Below are 24,397 nucleotides of genomic sequence, written 5' to 3'. Positions count from 1 at the left end.
ATTTTTGAGCATAAATTAAGTGAAGTTCTCTTGAACATTCTCTCTCTCCATATATATATATATATATATATATATATATATATATATATATATATATATATATATATATATATATAATATAAATTTAACACTTTGAATAATTATAATGACACTGTTTATTAAAATAGATTCCACTTATAAAATTGAGGAATCAAACTGCTGAAGTGTATGTACATTTTGGGGCATATATATATATATATATATATATATACATTCCACAAGTATTTTTTTAAAAAAGATGAAGACTTTTTGTACCTTTTATAGGATGTCCAAAACTATTCAGGAACACTAGTTGAAAATTTTTCTAAAGTTGGCCCAATTAATTGGGATAGGCTATTAGTCTCAATTTCACAGTGTGGTTAAAATTTCATAGATACTCCTTTGTTGTCTTGTATGCACACAGCCACAGACACACACATTTTTCATTGACAAAATAGTGAAATGAAATAACATTTTAATAAATATCAGGAAATATGAACTAAAGACCTGACTTTGACAACAGCATGTGGGATGGGCCAGTCACTTAGCTTCTCTAACTCTTGGTCTCCTAGACTGTAAAATGGTGGTAGAGACAAAGAGCCCAGTCAAGCACCTTCTCTTCAAGATCCTTTCTGGGAAATTTTCTTATAAATCATTCCTAAGCACCTCTTGTGCCACAAGCATTTCAGGAGAAGAGAGGCTGTCTTTAGGAGAATTATTTTATTTTCATTTGTACTTGCAGTTCTATGAAATTTTTGTCCAGGTCCCAAACATAGCTTTTCTCGAATCAGTCTTAAGATAATGAATATATGGTTACAATATATGCCTCCTAAAAACTGAGAACCTGCATAGCCAGCATGGCTCAGTGGTTGAGCATCAACCTATGAACCAGGAGGTCACAGTTCAATTACTGGTCAGGGCACATTCCCAGGTTGCAGGCTCAATTCCCAATGTGGGGTGTGCAGGAGGTAGTCGATCAATGATTCTCTCATCATTCATGTTTCTATCTCCCTCTCTCCCTCTGCTTTCCTATATGAAATCAATACAAATATATTTTAAAAAAAGAGAACCTATAAAAAAATTTTTGAATTTCATAAAACATTGTTTTCTGATACATTTTATCTTTCAAATGAGAGAAAAAAATTCAGTATTTGAGAATTGATGGGAATAATTCAAGTATTTTTAGTTGTGTGTGTATGTGTGTGTGTGTTGATTTTGCTGTGTCTTGAGTTTAAATGCAAATTAAATTGTCAACAAATTCAGAATATCAACATTGACCGCACATTTTTAAAAATCCATATCTAGACAACATTGACTCTTACCAGGGTTGTTGTTGTTGATATATTGTCTCTTTTATTTTTTTCTTTCTATAGTAGTAGTGTCTTGAGTGGAGTCTGTATTTATATCTGTATGAAGCTGGATTTCACTTTACTTTCTCGTTATGGTCTGATCACAACATTTACAAACACTTTATCCCTGTTACAGAAAATAAATAAGAGTCCAGGCTTTTGATGAAATGTCATGTTGAAATGGATGGTCCAAAAATCTATATTTAGATGACTGACTCTTATCTGAGGAAGACATGATAAATGTTTCATGCATATGAACTGAAAGATGATGGATTTAATGATCATACCCTAACTGGGGAATGTTATTTTGGAATAATTAAATGTTCCATCATTTGCAAGTCTAAATAGTCCATTGTTAGTTCCTGTTTTTGTCTGTCAACAAGATCTTTCCATTTTCTAAAGGAAATTTATCATTAAAACAATTGAACTGATAGCAACATCCCACCAGAGTGTGTTAGCACTAGCGTATTTCATGGCACTCTAATTCATAGCTACAGTTTAGGAAAACTTAATTTATATATGAACTTGCTTCATAAATGACAAGCATGACAAGCATTGTTTAAAGGCTGATAGATATTAATCTTCAGAGATTTAATAGATCCTCTGCTTGAAGAGGTGGCTAAGCCTTTTGTCAAATAAAAAAATCTCATGGAATAAAAAAAATATTCAGAAGTAATTTTATAATTATATAATAATAATTTCATAGTGTTTTCACTGATCTCTATATTTTAGGGGTTGTTACACTCTAAATTCCCTTTTAAACTTAATTATTGTCAAGCATTTCAAAAATATTTTATCTAGTTATCTAATTATATATATGTATAAATACTTTAATAAAATTTTAATATTTGACTCTGATAGGTCTTAGTTTTTTAGGCTGCAAAATGGTGATGGAGAGAAGGTGTTGGACTGGGAGATATATTATTTGAGATATATCAATATATTTGTATTTATTTATTTTTAAAGTCTTCCAAAAATTCATTAGAAAGTACATAGACATTTAAAAAATCCTACTGTCATGAACAAAAATTGAGGTTTTCAGCCCTGGAACAAGCTGGGTCAGAAAAGGAAATACCCATGGACACAAACAATAGGGTGGTGAAGACCTAGGGTGGGGGGCTGGAGCAGGCTAGACGAGGTAAGTGGGGAAAAAAGAGGGACCTATGCAATACTTTCAACAATAAAGATTAAAAATAAATAAATACAATAAAATAAAAAGAAATAAATAAATAAGAAATAAAATAAAATAAATAAAAATAAAAAAGAAATTAAAAATCCAATAATGTATTAACATTTATGTCACTTGCCATACTGACAGTGCAAATAGAAATTTGGTCTAAATGTAAAGACTCAAGCAACAATGAACAGCCTTTCTTCATCCTCTAGTCTAGGCTAAGTGAGGTAAAAGCTTAAGGGTCAAACAATACAGGCTTCAAAAACCACCTAAATTAAGGCATTCACTTAGATACATTTGAAACACTGACAAGTGATCACTTATGTACAATAATGTGAAGTAAATTAAAAAGAAAAAACTTTAATGGAACAATCCTGAAGAATATAACAGAGGAACAATAAGTTACCAATTTAAGGTGTCAACCAACTTGTTTCAGCCAGCTTGAGTTCATGTTCTAAAATCTAAAACTTAATTATCTTTCTGTAATCCAAGAGTGTCCTGCCATGTTAGTACCTATGTTATAAGTAAAAGAGACTACAGTGGGAAGTTTTTATTTATCACAACTGCTGTATCAATTGCCCTGGACTTCAGCAGCATCAAGGTCTGGGAAATGTTCATGCATAAGGTTATTGCTTTTGCTGACTTATTGCCCCATACAATGGTACATATGAAACCTTAATAAAACAACAGGTTGAAAAATGCATTAAAGGAGGCAAATGCAGGATGTGTCTTTAGAGCTATCAACTCAGGAATTCTATTATGTAATTTTGCAGAGAAGTTATTTTACTTCCTCAAAATCTGGTGAAGACAACATTCCTTACTCCAGATCTGGCATTTTTTCATCATCACTGTCTTGTGAATCATCATCTGCTCCATCTACTTTGGTAAATCTACATCCTCATCACCGCCCATGTTGTTCATCATCTCAGAGAAACAATCAAACTGAATATATTTTCATCTGAATCTTCCCAGTCTCTCCAATTACTGAATTCCACACTAAGCCAATTAAGCTTAGCACTTTCTTTTGTTAACTTTGGCCATGACTGGCCAGATTCTCCTTTTCCTAAACAAAATAAAACTAATCTTTTCATTCTTTTATGCTTGGAATTATTTGGATCAAGGCAGTTAAAAAGATCAATTTCATTTATATGTTTAAAAAATTGGGGGGGGGGGTATTTTTACTTATCTATTTATTAATCTTTATTGTTGAAAGTATTACATAGGTTCTCCTTTTTCCCCATTAACCTCTTCCAGCCCACTCCCATCCTCTCCCCCGCCCCCTGCCAAGGCCCTCACCACCCTATTGTTTGGACATGAATTATGCAAATAAGTATATAAGTTCATTGGTTGTTTAAAATTATCACTTCCTTTAAGACAACTGGTTGTACATTTGGATTTTTCAAAAATTACATTAAGATTTTTACTGTCTTCAACAGAAAATTCAATGAAGACATAGTCCCTTTGATCATACTACTTTGCAGACACAAGCTGCATCCTGTGGAGCAGGTGATGGCTGAATGGGCCTCTCTGGGGCAGTAGTTGGGCAGTGGACTCCTCTCCAGCGCTGCAAGGCTCAACCTAGGACCCCAGAATGCACCAGGTAGAGAGCCCTGCTCCTCCGTGGAAAAAGGAAAGTGCAGGAAACGGAGTACAAGGACAGAGAATGAACATGTGTACATGCAAGCAATAGCTGTATATATATTTATATCAGAATAACATAACTTCTCATGGAAACACTTTTATTTACAAGAAAAATTTTCTCAAACTCTATTAAAATGTTTGGCCTCATGTTTGATATCTTTATATACCTTTCTCTCTCTCCCTCTTTAGATAGGTAGATAGATAGGAAGATGGTAGATAGATGATAGATAAAAAATTGTATATAGATATAATGATCTTAAATGGGAATGGCATAGTCAATGTATTAGTAATACATATAAATGGAAAGAATCACTTAACTGTTTAGTTAAAGGCTCCACACTCTTATTACTGACACAGTGATGTCTGTATGAATTATTTTCAAAAAGCTCTGTTATATGAATATTTACAGAAACTAATAAAAGCTTCACTATTTCTATGACTGGGTCCTAAAAATCAAAACAACTAGAAAATCATCAGGAAAGCCTGGTCAAAAAACCAAATTGGATCATTGAATTATTGATTTAAATGCTACCCAATCTACACTAATAAAAGAGAAACATTCAAATTGGTGTCACTCTGAAACATCCACCAACCAATCAGAGTGAGTATGCAAATTAACCCAACAAAGATGGTGGTTAATTTGCATACGCAGATGCAGAGCGAAGACTGAAGGCTTCAGCCACAGTGAAGGCTGAAGTGGCTGCAGTGGAGAAACCAAGCTTTGAGGCTTGTCTTCTCTGCTGTGGCTGGACCAAAGGCCTGGGTCCTGGGTGCCAGAGGAAAACTGGTGCCAGCAGCCAGGGGAAGGAAGGCCTATTGCGCGAATCTTCGTGCAATGGGCTTCTAGTCTATATAATAAAAGCCTAATATGCAAATTGTCCCCTCCACTGGGACTTTGACCGGGAGTTGGACTAGGAGGTGGGGCCAGCAGGCAAGGGGGGGAATGGAAGGTGCCCCCGGCTGGACGCTGCTATAGACCCTACCAAGCACAAATTTCATGCACTGGGCCTCTAGTTAATTATAAAGATGGCTGAAAACACCAGACAAATCATTCCATGGCTAACTAATTTTGATTGCCTTGCATGTGCTGTGTGGTTCATATGTGGAAGCCTGGACATTTGTAGATAGGTAGGACTGGCTGGGCATGGCCAGAAGGGCTTTGTCCAAGTTATGAAAATCATGGCAGGCCATTTAAAACTTTCTATGTATCAATGCAGTGTCAGAGTCTTGCTGGCCAAGCAATGACTGAATTGCTCCTGACTTGATTCAAGCAGCAGCATTCATGGAGCAAGTAATTCTTTCCAAGCTACAGTCTGCTTTTCATGTTAAAGGTTTTCAAACTCAGATTGAACAGGATTTCTTGCGACCCATGTTGATTATTTTACTTAATTCAAGTATAACCAGCTATCTTATAGATTTTGAAAGGCCTAAAGCAGTTTCCCACATTTGAGCAAGGCCATTGGAAGATGAGTTAAGTTCTTCTATATTAGCTATTAAGAAACATTATGATCAAAACCCAATTTGGTATTTTTTCAGATTCTTTAATGACAAAATATAATTCAATCCTCAAAACTATTCTCAGAAATTTTAAACCAAATTTATCTGTGATTTCTATCTTTGAAGATATACTGGAGCTAAATCATCTGCCATTTGGGAGATTTCATATTATGAAACATCAGTGATTCAGTGGCTTGCCCTTGAAAAGGTAAGCTCTTAAACTAAAAATAAGCCTGTATCAGTGGACATAATGGATTTTTATGAGTTTCATTAAAAGACAAAACTTTAAGGAATGTTTCAGTAAATATTTTGAAAACAATTTTAAAAAGGGAAAAGAAAGTGCTTAATCATTGGAGGTCAGAAAGGTAAAGCAATGTGTAAACTCTGAGAAAATTTCTTATTTGTAATAGCTATATCTTAAGTATTTTTCAAAATACTTTATTAATCAAAGTGGTACTATAAACATTAAAACATTGGAGGAGGTATGAATATCAACATCATGCCATGACTCAAAATATTGTAAAGAAAAAGTCAATTCAATATCATGACTCACATGGATTTATTGTAGTACTTTTTTGATTAACCAGAAGTTAGTTATTAAAGAAGTAATAAAAGTGAAATGTACCCTCAAATTTTTGATTTAGTGAATCAGTGTAGATATGGCTTTATCAGAGATTAATTGCACTTTAACGATAATCCTAACAATAAATGAACATTAAAGCATAATTCAAAATGATGAGATCCTCATAGACTGTCAATTTAAGGACTAGAAAGACATGGATGCCTTCATGAAGCCATGCTGTTTGGATTTCAGGAAGTACTATGCCAGCTAATGTAAGTTCCTAAAGGAGAGAAAACATGTCTTATTCCTCTTTCCATTCTCTCCCAGTACTCTCCTCACTACCTACTTATAGAATTAAGAATTTTTATGAGTTGTTTAACGATTGAAACATTGCATGGGAAGACAGAAAAAAAACAAACCAATTGTTTTTAGAACAATGTATTTTATTGCTGGCTCTACCTTTTTTTATTGTTTGTTATGGTTGTTAAGTCACTTACCCTCTTGCTACTGTGTAAAATGAGAACTAGAAATTATCTGTTTACTTCTCAAGATTGTTGAGGTGATCAGACAAAAGATGCATATGCAAGTGTTTTGAATATGGCAAGATAAAGATACTAAAGAATGAATTTAAGATTTCATTAGTTGTATTTATAACTCAAATTGGACAAGTTTGATTGGATATCAGAAAGACATAAAAGTGGGTTAAATTCTGACATTGACTATCCAAGAAGCCTGTGTCACCATTCCAGATGTCTTTAAATAAAATGGAGATCCATCTCTTCAAGATGGTATAGACCAGTGGTTAGCAGACTGCGGCTTGCAAGCCACATGGGCTCTTTGGCCACTTGAGTGTGGCTCTTCCACAAAATACCACGTGCAGGCGTTCACGTACAGTGCGATTGAAACTTCATGGCCCATGCGCAGAAGTCAGTTTTCGACCTGGGCGAATCTATTTTGAAGAAGTGGAGTTAGAAGAAGTGGGGGGTGTCAGTTGGTCAGGCGATGGGGAGACGCAGCGCAGGCGGGCTGCAGGATACACAACGTGGGGGAGGCGCGCGTGATTCATGCATGAATTGAGTGAGCCAGTCAGTCAGCAGTCTCATTGTGCAGTGGTTAGTGCTAGTTGTGTCCGCAAATCGCATGCGGGTGACTAAAGTACCTACTCGAAGCATAAAGTTACCTGTATTTTTCCAACCAGCTGCAAATCCTACAGGTATTTTTGTCATCAATTTAAGAATTGTAATTCTTTTGTGTTGGTGGCTTTATTATTATAAAATGAAACATTTTTTTAGGTGCCCTGTTTGACATGGCTACAAAGAAGAAACAAAGAAAAACGGAAGATGAAACAGTGATTTTAAAGTTGAATTTAAAGTTGAATGTACCTACCTATATAGTTTAAGTTTAAAAAATTTAGCTCTCAAAAGAAATTTCAGCCGAAACCGGTTTGGCTCAGTGGATAGAGCGTCGGCCTGCGGACTGAAAGGTCCCAGGTTCGATTCCGGTCAAGGGCACGTACCTGGGTTGCGGGCATATCCCCAGTAGGAGATGTGCAGGAGGCAGATGATCGATGTTTCTCTCTCATCAATGTTTCTAACTCTCTATCTCTCTCCCTTCCTCTCTGTAAAAAAGCAATAAAATATTTAAAAAAAAAAAAAAAGAAAGAAAGAAATTTCAATCGTTGTACTGTTGATATTTGGCTCTGTTGACTAATGAGTTTGCTGACCACTGGTATAGACAAGGGAGGAAATATATGACAACTGTTTTAAGGTTTCTGTCAATAGTATAGATTCAAGAGTCTTACTCCTATTTTCAATTTAAAATGTTTTTTTTATTAAGCTAGTATTTGTGAGTATTAGATATAAAAACAAAACAAACAAATACAACTTTTAAAAATGTTGGGGGTTGCTATAGACTGAATTTTGTCCCCTGAAAATTCATGTATTGAAACCCTAACCCCTAATTTTACTGTATAGAATTTTTATAGACATAATTAAGGATAAATTAAGCCCTGGTCTGGTAGAATTTATGTTCTTAAAAGAAGAGACACCAAAGCTTTTACTCTACCCTTGTGCATGCTCTGAGGAAAGGCCCTTGAGCATGCAGAGAGAGGGCAGCCATCTGCAGGCCAAGAAGAGGGATCTCACCTGAAACCAACCATGCTGGCAGCCTGATCCCAGACTTCCAGCCTCCAGAACTGTGAGCAAATACGTTCCTGTTGGTTAAGACTCCCAGTCAATGATATTTTGTTTGGTAGCCCTAGCAGACTTATACAAGGTTATAAAAAACAAAGTCTGGATAATTTATTTTGAAGGCTTAAACAGAACCTATCATAGTAAAGATGCATATTTTCAACCATTGTGATACTTTGAAATTAAGTATTCTGTCTGGTTTGGTTTATGCTTGCTTTTTGTTTTGTTTTGTTCCTCTCCTTTCCAAAAAGTTAAGGGATAATGAAGATGGTATAATTTCTCTTCCTCCCCATCCCTTCTTTATAACACAGTTCCATTAGTAGATGGGCAAATTTTTTTCCCAAGGATCCTTTAGAGCAGAGGTTCTCAACCTGTGGGTCGTGACCCCTTTGGCGGTTGAACAACCCTTTCACAGGGGTCGCCTTAGACCATCCTGCATATCAGATATTTACATTACAATTAATAATAGTAGCAACATTACAGTTGTGAAGTAGCAACGAAAATAATTTTATGGTTGAGTCACAACATAAGGAACTGTATTTAAAGGGCCAGAAGGTTGAGAACCACTGCTTTAGCGTCAATGGCAATGAAGTTGAAAGAGGCAGCAGACTCCCCACTTAGAAAGTCTGGGAAATAATCTTCATAATCGCTGCTAACTTCCATTAAACATCTACCAAGTGAAAGGCATAGTCCTAAAATTGACATGTAATATATCACTTTCACTTACAAAACAAAATAAACTAGAAATTTCTCTTCTTCCCCTCCTTTTAATTTACTGTAATTTTTAGAATATTAACATAATTTGTTTTTGTAGAAGTGGAACATGGTTACTTTAAAATTTGAGAAATTATAAATAGGGAATAAGAGAGAAAAAAGTCACCCCCAATCTACTTACAGCCCAGAACTAACTTTATTAATGCCATCAAAATAAGTGTGTATAGAAATAAATGATAGACAGATATATACACGTACACATGTATACATTTTTTTATAATACAAACAGAAAAGGGGTAATTGTATATACAAATAACATCAAGGTGACTAAAATTTAATAGAGGAAAAACAAATTGAAATAAAACTGGAGAAATTGGTGAACTTCAGATAACATTTTTTTCACCAAAAGAGATATTAATTCTTAAATGTTCTACATAATGTTACCTTAAAATAAAAATATTTTAAAAGTGATCCATAAGTTGAAGCCACATTTATTATCGTTGATTTTCTACTCTATAAATTAGCATACTTCTTCCCTCCTTTCTCTCCTTTTTGTGAGGTACTATTATGATATTTACATTCTGGCCTACATCCATAATTCCAATAGTTACCCAGATATAGTTCTGTATTTAAATAAACCTAATACTAACACTTAAAATGTTTTGGCATTTATTTTGTTTTGGTTTGTTTTTAATACAGTTTCTTTATTCCCTGATTGCCTGTTTGGCACATCTCTTTCCTAGTTAGATTCCATCTTTCTATAGATTAAAAAAATATTAAATGTATTGGGTTGATATTGGTTAATAAAATATATAATTTCCATAGAGTTTTCAAGAAGGGCTTATGAAAGGTATATACTCTAAATCTTGCATCGTTGAAGATGTGTCTCTCTTGCCTTTAAACTTGAAGAACAATTTTCCTGGGTATAAAATTCTTTTTAAAAAATTTACCTTTATTGTTGAAAATATTACAAATGTATCTCTTTTTTCCCATTGACCACCTCCATACTGCTACCCCCCAGGTCTACTGCACTATTCTCTTTGTGCATGAGTTATACTGTTATATCATAAATCAGCGAATGAGATACAAGACGCCTTAATGAGCCAATTAATTAGGAGTCATTTATTGCACGCAGCCCAGAGGGAGGTGTCTCTTCCGAATCTCTGAGCACCACATACAGGAAGTCTCCCATATTTATACTTTTCGAGCCTCTTTGTTTGCAAATATTACAAAGGGCTCTGTGTGAGTTATTGTTACAGACAGTTGTAACCTTGAATACATAATGAGTTTGTACTTGGCATAAGAATATGGGAATTGTTATCAGTATTAGTCTATTTTAGTCTATTACATTGGATAGCTAGCTTGCAAGGTCAGACAGTTAAGTTTATCTTTTTCTTTTATTTGAACTAAAAACAAAGTCATTTTACAGAATAACAGACTGTCTTAAAGTGACAGAGTTTATAATGACAGAGTTTACATAACTAGGGACTATCTAACAATAGCAGAGAGTTTCAAACAGCAGTTTCATACAAGATGGAAGTTACTATGCTTCAATACAGGTATGCATATAAGTTCTTTGGTTGATCTCTTCCCATCTTCCTTTATCACCTCCCTCTGAGATTCATCAGTGTGTTCCATGCTTCCATGCCTCTGAATCTATTTTGTTCATTAGTTTATTTTGTTCATTAGATTCCACATATGAGTGGGATCATGTGATATTAGTCTTTCTCTGACTGGCATATTTCACTTAGTGTAATACTCTCCAGGTCCCTTTTTTACTTTCTTGAGTCACATAATTTTTTTTCTTTACATCTGAGTAGTATTCTATTGTGTAAATGTACCACAGCATTTTTTCCCTAAAATCTGAAGTGAGCTTTTAAAGATGTAAACCAAATTATGTAAATACCTGCTTAATGTTCTCCTATTACTTTTCATTTTATTTAAAACAGATTGCAGCCCTGGCTGGGGGGCTCAGTTGGTTGGAGTGTAGTACTATACACCAAAAGGTTGGTGTTTGGATCCCTGATCAGGGTGTGTATGGGAGGCAATTGCTTGATATTTCTCTCTCAAAACAATGTTTCTCTCTCTCTCAAATCAATAAAAAACATAACCTTGGGTGAGGATTAAAAAAAAAAATAAGATTCCAAAACCCTCCCAATGATCTTTCAAGACCCTTATGATTCCTTTGAGCTCACTAATCTCTCAAATGCCCTTTCCCCACCCACTAGCCACCATGACTTGCTCTTATGTTTCTCATATTTTAGCATACCTATCTCTTCCTGTCTCAGTGACTCAACTATCTTCCCATTCCTAAGGTCACTGACTGGCTGATGTGTTTTCTGCTCATTACTCATATTTCAGCTTACATATTACCTCTTCAAAAAGGCCTTCTCTGACCACCCTATATCTCCCACCCCTTCCACCCAGACTCATTCATATTATCCCAGTTTCCTTTACTTTCCTCTCCACGCTGCACCCTCTACAAATGCCCACTCTGGACTGAGGGCATGCAACCAATCATGAGTTTGTGATCATCTACCATCATTAGTTCATGCATAGACTCTATCTTGATCTCCCCATTCACAGGGGTTATGAACCCCTCAAACAAATCCTGTCCTCATCCATATGTCTTGTTTCTACACTAAGGCTGGGATAGTTTGAGGTTGGAAAATAGTGAAGGAACTTTAAACCATCATATGAGCTACAGCTGAGGAATCTGGTCCTGGGAAGGCTTTGCTGGATAGGTGGAGTCTCACAGGTAACACTGTTATTTTTAAATACTGGAAGGTTTTTCATATCAGGGGAGGTATTAGACTTTTACTACATGGCCATGAGGTATAGATTGTCCAGTTGGGTAAGGTTTTAGAAAAAAATTGATCTGTTCACAAAGAAATTATGGTACCATTTTTTGGTGAGTAATTAATCAATGCCAGGTATTAGGCTGGGATTTCTAATCCTCTCAACAACATGGTAAAGTACATGTTTTCATCCTCAATGTGCAGCTGAGGAGCCTCAAGTGCATTCAAGATTCAGACATATCTGTCTAACTTTCTGTCTCCATTGTATTAAGGTTCTCTTGGGAAGAACTATTTTGTACCATGTTTTATGCCCCCTGAGTGGAGCTGTCTGAGGAGAAATGGACCATGTTCCAGGTAGAGTTCCCTCTCCATGCAGTGATCACTGCCATGAGCATTACAACGGAGATTCAAACATCCCTTGGGCAGCTAGACTACATGTCCATTAAACCCTACTTAAATGAGGGCTTCTAATGTTCCGTGACATTTTATAAATGGGTGGATACTTATAGTATATGGCATGTGAATTAGTTTCCTATTGCTGCCATAAAAAGTTGCCATAGACTCAGTGACCTAAAACAACACAGATTTTTTCTCTTACAATTCTGGAAATTAGAGCCCACTTTCACTGGGCCAAAATCAAGGTGTAGGTAGGGCGGACAAGTTCTGAAGACTCAGAGTGAAGAGAACCTGTTTCCTTGCCACTTTTCACTTTGGGTGGCTGCTTGCATGCCTTGGCTTATGGACTGGTCTTTCATTTTCAAAACTCATTACTTCAGTCTGTTTCCATCATCACATCATCTTTTCCTCTTCTGTAGCCAAATCTCACTCTACTTTTCTCTTATAAGGATGTTTGTGATTAATTGGGTCCACTCTGATAATCCAAGATAATCCCCTCATCTCAAAACACTTGATTACATCTGCAGTCCCTTTTGTCACATAAGGTAATATTCACAGGTTCTGGGAATAAGGATCTGAACATCTTTGGGAGCTGTTATTCAATAGCCTACCACAGCATGCAAAGACAAAAGCCTGGATACAGCGAGGATGGTGAAATCTTCTCAAATTTAGGAAAATTCACTGAAGGATGAATTCCAATCTGCATGTGTCCTTCAGACAATCAGAACAGATCTCATTCAAATTTTTCTCTGGCACATTAATTACTAATAAAACAAGGAATAGTTCTCCAAGGAGAACAAAACAAACAAACAAAAACAAAACACTCTCTTCTCACAAAGGATAATAGCATTTTAAAATTCAGATAAATAAAATATGTGTCCAACATCAAAGTTCAGAAAGGCAAATAAAATGCTAATGTTAAAAAATAACCAAAAACAAACAAACAAACAAAAAAACCCCACATAATCACAAATAAGACAAAGACTAAGCCTTACCATTGTTTTGCATTAGGCTGCCAGACCATCAGGCTTAGGGAACCTGGGGAAGGGGGCACTTAGAGATGGGAAATTTAACTTTAACACTAGAAATGGGCTTGTCACACAGCTGTTTCAACTGGCAAGAAGTAGTGCATCTCAAAGTCCAACACCTAATAATAAACTATCACCCTATGCTGATGCCAGGGTTTTCCCAAGCCCATTTGAGGCTGGCTTCTTCAAGGAGCTATTTCAGTTCTCAAATTCACTATATAATTATCTCTGAAAATGGCACTTATGCAACCAGAATTTGTTGAGCACCTAAGTCAGTATGCATTACCATATTAGACAGTAAGGGAGCTATAAAAATAAGTAGAAGACTAAACCCCGGCCTTGAACGACTAGTGGTTCATAATATCATCTTGGTCTTTGTGTCCTAAGATTTAACTGCTGCCTTTAGTTTATAGCCATCCACAAATAACAGACATTAGTACCTTATTGCTGCACATCATCTACTATAGGTAAGATTGAAGAAAATAAAAAATGAATTGATTGAGCACTGGAGAAAAACAAACAAACAAAACATTTATTTAGCTTGTCTGTGGGCCAAACCCTGTGCTTGGTCTGCATGGATACATGGAGCTGGGTCCCTGTCTTCAATGCCCTGCAGAATATTCTCTGCCACCAGGGAGTTTATCATCCGTCTAAAAAAACTAAAATGTGAGTGAAACTATTAAGCAAAATTAGGAGCTAAGCTATGGGTACTGAATGATCATTTTATGAGTAGTCTCAACATGGATGTTTTGAACATGAAGATTTATCAAATATATTTCCTCCAGATTCTATAGTTCAATAAATTATAATTGAAAAAATACAGCATTCTTATTTTAAACTTAAAACTATATAAGTACAGCCCTGGCTGGTTGGCTCTGTTGATTGGAGCATCGTTCTGTTTTCCAAAATGTTGAGTGTTCCATTCCCAGTCAGGGCACATACCTAGGTTTCGATCCACATCGAGGTGCGTACAGGAGGCAACCGATCAGTGTTTATCTCTTCTCTCTCTCTCTCTCTCTCTCTCTCTCTCTCTCTCTCCCCCTCTCTTTCCTTTCCTCTCTCTCTAAAAATCAACAGAAACATATCCTCAGATGAAGATTTAAAAAAACTATATAAGAGCAGAACTAAAAACTATATGACATTATTAGAATTAATCTTACAACTAAAATAGAATACTATATTATGTGTATAGAAATGTAATAGCAATACTTATGAACTTATTTATATGTAAAAGAAAGAAAATCTTTGGTCACATTTTGGTGGTAACTAAGTGATAAAGAAAGCACAATAAAATCATTATTAGGGCTCATTTAGTTTTACTAGCTAGTTTAGTAATGCTTCAACCAAATCACAAGTTCCTGTAAACTGTAGATATCCTAAATAGTTCATAGAATGACTAAACAATGAATATTAAATTTCCATTTGCTGGGGATCCACAGTACTTGGACAATTCAAAGGAGAACCAAATAATTGAGGGTTTGATAATTTGGTGAAGCCTTTGCCAGGGAGGACAGAATTGGGCTAAGGCTTAAGGACTAAAAGCAAAAAGAGGGCTTCCAATACAGTGGGGCCTTGACTTACGAGTTTAATTCGTTCTGTGATGGAGCTTGTAACTCAAATTACTCGTATGTCAAATCAAAAAGTGAATGAGTGAGACACGTGATGCTGGGCTGATGTTGTGGCGTTCACTGTGATGTTCGCTGCGCCAACTAATGGCGGTGTATCTGAAGCTGGCTCGTAACCCAAATTTTAGCTCGCAACTCAAAGCAAAAAATTGGCCAAAAGATGGCTCGTATCTCGAAAAACTCGTTAGTCGGGACACTCGTAAGTCAAGGCCCCGCTGTATAGGATACAGTATGGGCAAAGGCACTTAGCTTCCTAACTGAACCAGAAACCTTATTTTGGCAGGTAGTTGGAAGTAAAGTTGGACTGTGGTCAAGCTAGTATAGATAGGTACAGCTTTAACACTTTTCTCATCTGTCTCAGACACAAATAACTTTTAATATTAAAAGAGGAAATTGCATTAGCTAAGCTAAGTACTATTAAACACATTCATAGACATAAATAAAACACAGATAAAAAGTGGTAAGCAGGATAAAAGCTATGGGTGGGATGAAGTCCAGGTTGACCAGCAGGCAATGGTAGCTGGGAGTTAAGTTCCTACAGGTAAAATACAAAATAATTACATGAGAAGGAGAGCAGAGCCAGGGGCTGAGGTGGGGCTCTCTATGTTCTCAAAAGAGTGTTATAAATAACTGTTATCAACTGCTTCCTGGGGGCTACAGATTTTAGCAGTTGGAAACCCAGGCAGGTAAAGAATAGAGACACAGTCTCAAAAGTAGAAAGTGGACCATCTACTCACCAGTTGTGTCACTCCATCTGTGGGACTCTCTTCCCCAAGGTCCCAAGGTTCCAAATGACCATTACAATGTCTGATTCTGTAGTTAGAACCCAGACTAGTTTTGCAGCTGCAAAATTGTTGAACCAGGAAGGATGAGGATGTGAAGAAAAGCAAGAGAGAAAAAGGGGGGGGGGGAATCAATGAAACAAGATGAACTAGCAAAGCAAAATTCGAAATCATGTGGAGAAAATTAATGCTAAGAAAGGGTTAGGGTTAGGGTTAGCAATCAGAAAAAAAATGAGCATAGACAAATCCCTCTACTTAGGGTACTTCAGGAAATAAATGAAGGTATATGACATAAAATAGAATTACAAAACAAAAGAAGGTAGAAATAAGAGTAGAAAATATGGATATAGAAAAGAACCAATTCTAAAAGTTTGGAGTTGAGGGGGGATTAGAAATGGTAGTAGAGTAAGTGGATGCTGCACAGACACGCTCCCAGGACCAAATTGGAATTACAACTAAAATACAGAAAAACTTCCTGAATAATCCAAGAAAGGCTCACTGGAGAGAACCCTGATAACCGAGGACAGAAAAAGAAGACCACATAGAGACTGGAAGGAGGGGTTGAGGCATGAAATGGCTGGCCTAACTCCCACAGACAGCAGCTGAATTACTGGAGAAATATCTCAATTGTGGGGGATTGCCACTAAAAACTCTGGGGTCTAATCCCCAGGTGGGGTCCCCCCAGCAGAGAGCACCAGAACTAAGAAGGGTACCCACATAACATCTGGTGTGTAAAGCAGCAGGGTTGCTGTTGGCCAGGGAGACAGCTGGAAATTTAGGCACCCTGTTGAAGGGCCAATGCACAAAATTCTGTGTAGAGCCACTTAGCTTGTGCTCTGGCAGAGGGAGGGCAGAATGGAATGGAGCTGTGTGAGCAGAAGCCAGGATCAGGGGCTCTGGGATTAGAGCTCAGAAGGCAGACATCCCAGTTTCCTTTGCTGAATCATTTCTTCACACTGTGGAGATCACGTTTCTCAGGCAGACATTTGCTATACAGGCAACTTTGCCTGGCGGGGGGAGACAGTTGACCCATCCTATTAGAAAAACCTTGCCCTTCAGTGTGGAGTTTCTGAGGCCTATTAAGAGATTGAGAATAGCAATTAGCCTCCAGGCAGAAACAATTGTCCTACCCTGTTAAAAAAAAAAAAAAAACTCTTTCCACATCTGTGGATGATTGCCTGAGGGCAATTCAAAACAGAATCCTATCAGTCTGTAGGCAGAGGCAGTCTCTGGAGGCTTTGAGTCTTTGCCTGATCTAATTAGTCAGAAACAGCATTTGACACTGTCCTACACTAGCAGATCTACCTAAAAAATAGTCACAAACCAAAACAGGCAGCTGAAATGAGGAGACAAAGAAACAACCCCCAAACTAAAGAACAAGAGATTTCTCCAGAAGAAGAGATAAATGAAATGGAGATAAGAAATTTATATGATATAGAGTTCAAAATAATGATGATAAATATGTTCAATAGCATTTAAAAAGATATAGTAACTATAAAAATAGAAATAAAGAATGACATAGCACAAATAAAGAACACATTGGAAGGAATACACAGCAGATTAGGGGAACCTGAAGATTGAATAAGTGAATTAGAAGACAAGGTTGAAAACATCACTCAATCAGAAAACCAAAAAAATAAAAATAAAAATAAATAACAATTAAAACACAGGAGGACAGCTTAAGGGAGCTGTGGGAAAACATGAAACTTAACAATATTCAAATAGCAGGTGTGTCAGAAGAGGCATAAAGGGAAAAAGGAATAAAGAAGGTGTTTGAAGAAATAATGGCAGAAAACTTCCCTAACCTGGTAAAGAAAAAGTTCAGTCAAGTTCAGGAGGCACAGAGAGTCCCAAGCAAGAAGAACCCAAACAGACCTATGTCCAGAACATAATTTAAATGTCAAAAATTAAAGACAAAGAGAGAATCTTTAAGGCATCAAGAGAAAAGGAAACTGTTACCTACAAAGGAACTCCCATAGGCTGACACCTGATTTCTCATCAGAAACTCTATAGGCAAGAAGGGAATGGCATGAAGTACTCAAAGTAATGGAAAACAAGGATCTGAAACCAAGATTATTACATCCAACAAGGCTATCATTCAAAATAGACAGTGAAATAAAGAGCATCCTGGAGAAAGAAGAAGAAGAAAGAAAGAAAGAAAGAAAGAAAGAAAGAAAGAAAGAAAGAAAGAAAGAAAGAAAGAAAGAAAGAAAGAAAGAAAGAAAGAAAGGGCTAAAAGAGTGCATCACCACCAAGCCAGCATTACAAGAAATCTAAAGGGACTGCTGTAATCAGAAGAACAAATAGAAAAAGAAACCTAGGCATACAGAATTAAAATGTCAATAAATGAGTACCTATGAAAACTAACCTTAAATGTAAATGGATTAAATGCTCCAATCAAAGACATAGGGTAGCTGAATGTATACAAAAACATAACCCAACTATATGCTGTCTGCAAGAGACCCACCTCAGAACAAAAGATACACATGGGATGAGAGTGAAGGGATGGAAAAATGTTGGTGGTCTTAATCCAGCATAGAAGGGTTCAGGAATCTGGAGAAGTGCTGTGTGTAAATTAAATAAGAGTCCAGAGACGAAACATAATTTTGAAAGGCATTTGGAGGGCCTGAGGAGCTTGGCTAAAAAAACCAAGTTCTCTTTTGCCTCAGGAACTCTTGCTATTTACTAACACAAATTGTCCTAAGGCAAGGTAGATATACACATCAAAGGGTAAGGTTTGCTATACAGAATCCATTGTCATATTGGAAGAAAAACTGCTTATGGCTGTTCAGGTGTTTGGCCAGTAGGAGGCAATAACATGTAGATTGAAATGCCCTGAGCTGTCTGGCATCAAGCAATCATTTTATGCATCTTTTTCAGGTTTGGAGAAATGGCCTCAGCCATCTCCAGATGATTCAGCCATGCTAACATGCTGGAATTAGCTTCCGGCAGAAAAAATTTTCCATGAAAATGGAAAGGAAGAAAAAACAAAACAAAAACACCTGGAGTAGCAATACTCATAACTGACAAAATAGACTTCAAAGTGAAGACCATCACAAGAGACAACAAAGGTCACTACATAATATTAAAGAGATTGATCCAACAAGAAGATGTAACCCTGCTAAACATATATGCAGCTAGTATAAGAGCATCCAAATAAATATATATTTGTAGAGGACCATAAGGGAGAGATTAACAATAATACAGTCATAGTAGGGGACTTTAACACCTTGCTGACTTTACTGGATAGATCTTCCAGACAAAAAGTTAACAAGGAAACAGTGACTCTAAAGGACACAGTGGGGCAGATGGATTTAATTGACATTTATAGAACATTTTGCCCCAAATCAAATCATATCAAGCATCTTCTCAGATCACATAGGAATGAAATTAGAAATCAACTACAGTAAAAACACCCAAAACATTCAAACAAAGGAAGGTAAATAGCATGTTACTAAACAATGAAGGGTTACCAACAAGATCAAGAAATAAATCAAATTTTCCTGGAAAAAAATGAAAATGAACATACAACAACCCAAAATCTCTGGAACAAAGCCAAAGCTGTCCTGAGAGGGAAGTTCATAGCACTACAGGCCAACCTAAAAAAAGAAGAAAAAAAAAAGAAAAAAGAAAAACAGAAAAAATAACAATAAGCTATTTAACCATACAACTTAAATAACTAAAAAGAGAACAAGAAAAGCCCAGAGTAAGTAGAGGGAAGGAAATAATAAAGATTAGAGAAGAAATAAATGATATAGAGACTAAAAAAGCAATACCAGAAATCAATAAAACCAAGAGCTGGTTCTTTGAAAGGATAAACAAGACTGATGAAGTATTAGTCAGACTCATCAAGAAATAAAGAGAGAGGAACCAAATAAATAAAATCAGAAACAAAAGTGGAGAAATAACCACTGACACACAAAAAATACAAAGGATTGTAAGAAAATACTATGAACAACTATATGCCAACAAGCTGAACAATGTGGAAGAAATGTACAAATTCTTAGAAAAAATATAATCTCTCAAAACTGATTCAGCAAGAATTAGAAAACCTTAATAGGCAAACAACAACTGATGAAATACAAACAGTTATCAAAAAATTTCCAGCAAACAAATGCCTGGGTCCATATGGCTTCTCAGGGGGAGTTTTACCAAACATTCAAAGAAGAACCAACACCTATACTTTTAAAACTATTTCAAAAAATCCAAGAGGAAGGAACACTTTCAAGCTCTTATTATGAGGCCAGCATTATCCTAATTCCAAAACCAGATAAAGTTGCTACAAAGAAAGGAAATAATAAAGATTAGAGAAGAAATAAATGATATAGAGACTAAAAAAGCAATACCAAAAATCGATGGGTCAATAACCATGATGAACATAGATGATAAAATCCTCAACAAAATATTAGCAAATCGGATCCAACAATATATTAAGAAGATCATACACTGTGACCAAGTGGGATTCATTTCAGGGATACAAGGCTGGTACAACACTCACAAATAAATAAACACAATACATCATATAAACAAATTGAAAGACAAAAATCACATAATCGTACCAATAGACACAGAAAAAAACATTCGACAAAATCCAACACCCATTTTTTTAAAATATATTTTATTGATTTTTTACAGAGAGGAAGGGAGAGGGATAGAGAGTTAGAAACATCAATGAGAGAGAAACATCAACCAGCTGCCTCCTGCATATGCCCCACTGGGAATGTGCCCGCAACCAAGGTACACGCCCTTGACCGGAATCGAATCTGGGACCTTTGTATCCGCAGGCCAACACCCATTTTTTATAAAAACTCACAGAAAAGTGAAAATAGAGGGAGCATATCTCAACATGATAAAGGCCATATATGATAAACCTACAGCCAATAATCATACTCAATGGGCAGAAAATAAAACTATTTCCCCTAAGAACAAGAGAAGGGATGTCTGCTTTCACCACTCTTATTCAATATTAGAGGCCCGGTGCATGGACTCGTGCACTGGTGGGGTCCCTCAGCCTAACCTACAGGGATCTGGCTAAAATCAGCTCTCTGACATCCCCCAAGGGGTACTGAATTATGAGAGGGCGGTTCTTGGGTGACACACCCCAGAATTGGGCTCCCTCCTCTCTGTTTCTGGGTGCATCACCCCAGAACCACAGCTGCCAAGTCACCACAGATCAGCAGCTCCTGCATTCATCGTCCCCCCTTGGTGGTCAGTGCATGTCATAGCTATTGGTCAAACGGTCAGATGCTGGATGGTTACTTAGGCTTTTATATATGCTAGGGGCTCAGTGCACGAAATTCGTGCACTGGGTGTGTGTGTGGGGGGGGGCGGAGTGTCCCTCAGCCCAGCCTGCCCCCTCTCACATACTGGGAGCCCTCAGGCGTTGACCCCCATCACCCTCCAATTGCAGGATCGGCCCCTTGCCCAGACCTGACGCCTCAGACAGAGGCGTCAGGCCTGGGCAGGGGACCCTCATTTCCCCCCATCACTGGTTCTGCCCCCAGCCCAGGCCTGATGCCTCTGGCCCAGGCGTCAGGCCTAGGCAGGGGACCCCCAGACCCCTCCGATTGCTGGCTCTGCCCCTTGCCCAGGCCTGATGCCTCGGCCAGAGGCGTAGACCCCCATCACCCTCCAATCGCCTGATCGGCCCCTTGCCCAGGCCTGACACCTCCGCCAGAGGTGTCAGGCTTGGACAGGGGACCCCCATTTCCCCCCGATCACTGGCTCTGGCCCCCGCCCAGGCCTGAGGCCTCTGGCCCAGGACTCATGCCTGGCCAGGGTACCCCCATCTCCCTCTGATCGCTTGCTCCACCCCCCACCCAAGCCTGACGCCTCTGACCCAGGCTTCAGGCCTGGGCAAGGGGACCATCATATTCCCCCAATCCCTGGCTCTGCCCCCCACCCAGGCCTGATGCCTCGGCCAGAGGAGTTGACCCTCATTACCCTCCAATCACCAATCACCGGATCGGCCCCTTGACCAGGCCTGAGGCCTCCGGCAGAGGTGTCAGGCCTGAGCAGGGGACCCCCAGCTCCCCACGGTTGCAGGCTCTGCCCCTGCCCAGGCCTAACGCCTCTGGCTGAGGCGTCCGGCTCGGGCAGCGGGGACCCGCAGCTGCAGCGGCCCCGCGATCATGGGCTTCGCTTTAGGCCCAGGCAAGGGACACCTAGCTCCTGGGACTGCCAGCTTCGACCGTGCCCAGCTCCCATCGCTGGCTCCACCCCTACTTCCTGCTACAACTGGCCAGGGCGGCAAAGGCACCTGATTCTCAATTCATGGCTGGGGGGCAGGGCAAAGGCCTTTGCCCTGCCCCCCAGCTCTTAGGTCCTCCCTGGGTTTCCGATCACTGTCAGTGACAGGGGGCTTCTTCCTGCTTTCCCTTTCGCCTCCCTGCATTGTGCCTACATATGCAAATTAGCCACCATCTTGTTGGCAGTTAACTGCCAATCTTAGTTGGCAGTTAATTTGCATATAGCCCTGATTAGCCAATGAAAAGGGTATCGTCATACGCCAATTACCATTTTTCTCTTTTATTAGATAGGATAGTGCTGGAAGTCCTAGCCACAGCGATCAAAAAAGAAGAAGAAATAAAAAGCATCCAAATTGGAAAAAAATAAGTAAAACTCTCATTATTTGCAAATGACATGATATTGTACATAGAAAAACCAAAGATGATACCAAAAAACTCCCAGATTGAATAAATTAATCTGGCAATGTAGCAGGATACAAAATCAACACCCAAAATTCAATGGTTTTTTTTTAAATACATTTTATTGATTTTTTACAGAGTGGAAGGGATAGGGACAGAAAGTTAGAAACATCGATGAGAGAGAAACATCAATCAGCTGCCTCCTGCATACTCCCCACTGGGGATGTGCCCGCAACCAAGGTACATGTCCTTGACTGGAATCGAACCTGGGACCCTTGAGTCTGCAGGCTGACGCTCTGTCCACTGAGCCAAGACATTTAGGGCTCAATGGCTTTTTAAAACACCAATAATGAATTCTCAGAAAGAGAAACTAAACAAGTAATACTATTTACTATTGCAACCAAAAAATAAGGTTCGTAGGAATAAACTTAGCCAAGGAGGCAAAATACCTGTACTCAGAAAAACTGCAGGACTATGAAAAAAGAAATAGAGGAAGATATGAACAAGTGGAAGAATATTCCATGTTCATGGATTTGTAGAATCAACATCATTTAAATTTCTATACTACCCAAGGCAATCTACAGATTAAATGCAATCCCTATTAAAATACCAATGGCGTATTTCACAGATGTAGAACAAATACTCCAAAATTTAATATGGAATCAAAAAAGAACCTGAATAGCAGCAGTAATCTTGAGAAAGAAAAAAAAGTTGGAGGAGTCACAATACCAGATTTGAAGTTATACTACAAAGCCACCATAATCAAAACAGCCTGGTACTGGCACAGGAATGGGCATATAGATCAATGGAACAGAACGGAGACCCCAGAAATCAACCCAAGCCATTATGCTCAATTAATATTTGACAAAAGAGGCAAGAGCATACAATGTTGTCAAGAGAGTTTCTTCAATAAATGGTGTTGGGAAAGTTGGACAGATACATGCAAAAAAATGAAAGTAGATCACCAACTTACAACATACACTCAAAATAAATAGACTAAAAATGAATGAAAGACGTAAGTGTAAGTCAGGAAACCATAAAAATCCTAGAAGAAACCATAGGAAGCAAAATTACAGACATGTCTCAGCAATATCTTTACCAATACATCTCCTAAGACAAAGGAAACTAAAGAGAAAATAAACACATGGGACTATATCAAAACAAAAAGCTTCTGCACAGCAAAAGAAACCATCAACAAAATGAAAAGGGAGCCCACTGTATGGGAGAACATATTTGGCAATGATAAATCTGATAAAGGGTTAATATCCAAAATCTACAAGGAACTCATACAACTTAATAAAAGACAAACAATCCAATTAAAAATGGGCAAAGGACCTAAATAGACACTTCTCCAAAGTGGACACACAGATGGCCAAGAGACATAAGAAAAAATGCTCTAAGTCACTGATCCTTGGAGAGATGCAAATTAAAAGGACAATGAAGTATCATCTCACACCTGTCAGAATGGCTATCTTCAACAAATCAACAAATAACAGGTGCTTGCGAGTATATGGAGAAAAGAGAGCCCTAGTACACTGCTTGTGAGAATGCAAAGTGGTGCAGCCACTATGGGAAACAGTGGTGTTTCCTCAAAAAGTAAATATGGAACTGCCATTTGACCCAGTGATCCCACTTCTAGGAATATATCCTATATAACCAGAAACACCAATCAGAAAGAATGTATGCACCCCCATGTTCATAGAAGCACAATTTATAATAGGTAAGATCTGGAAACAGCCCAAGTGCCCATCAGTAGATGAGTGGATAAAAAAGCTGTGGTGCCCTAACCGGTTTGGCTCAGTGGATAGAGCATCAGCCTGCGGACTGAAGGGTCCCAGGTTCAATTCCGGTTAAGGGCATGTACCTTGGTTGTGGGCACATCCCCAGTGGGGGGGGGGGGGGGCGTGCAGGAGGCAGCTGATTGATGTTTCTCTCTTATCGATGTTTCTAACGCTCTATCCCTCTCCCTTCTTCTCT

General features: G+C 38.0%; 1 long non-coding RNA gene and 1 pseudogene across 1 annotated transcript in view; both read right to left on the bottom strand.

The window, feature by feature from the left end:
• LOC132211217 (uncharacterized) overlaps positions 1–24,397 on the bottom strand; it is a 1,824,365-nt gene that overhangs the window by 1,085,763 nt on the left and 714,205 nt on the right. The window lies entirely within an intron of this gene.
• On the bottom strand, positions 3,301–4,035 carry LOC132226145 (prostaglandin E synthase 3-like; annotated as a pseudogene).

Source organism: Myotis daubentonii, chromosome 1, assembly GCF_963259705.1.
Source record: "Myotis daubentonii chromosome 1, mMyoDau2.1, whole genome shotgun sequence".
NCBI classification, from domain to species: Eukaryota; Metazoa; Chordata; class Mammalia; order Chiroptera; family Vespertilionidae; genus Myotis; species Myotis daubentonii.
The sequence above is the reverse complement of the archived record's forward strand: the minus strand, read 5'-3'. Positions and strand labels throughout refer to the sequence as shown.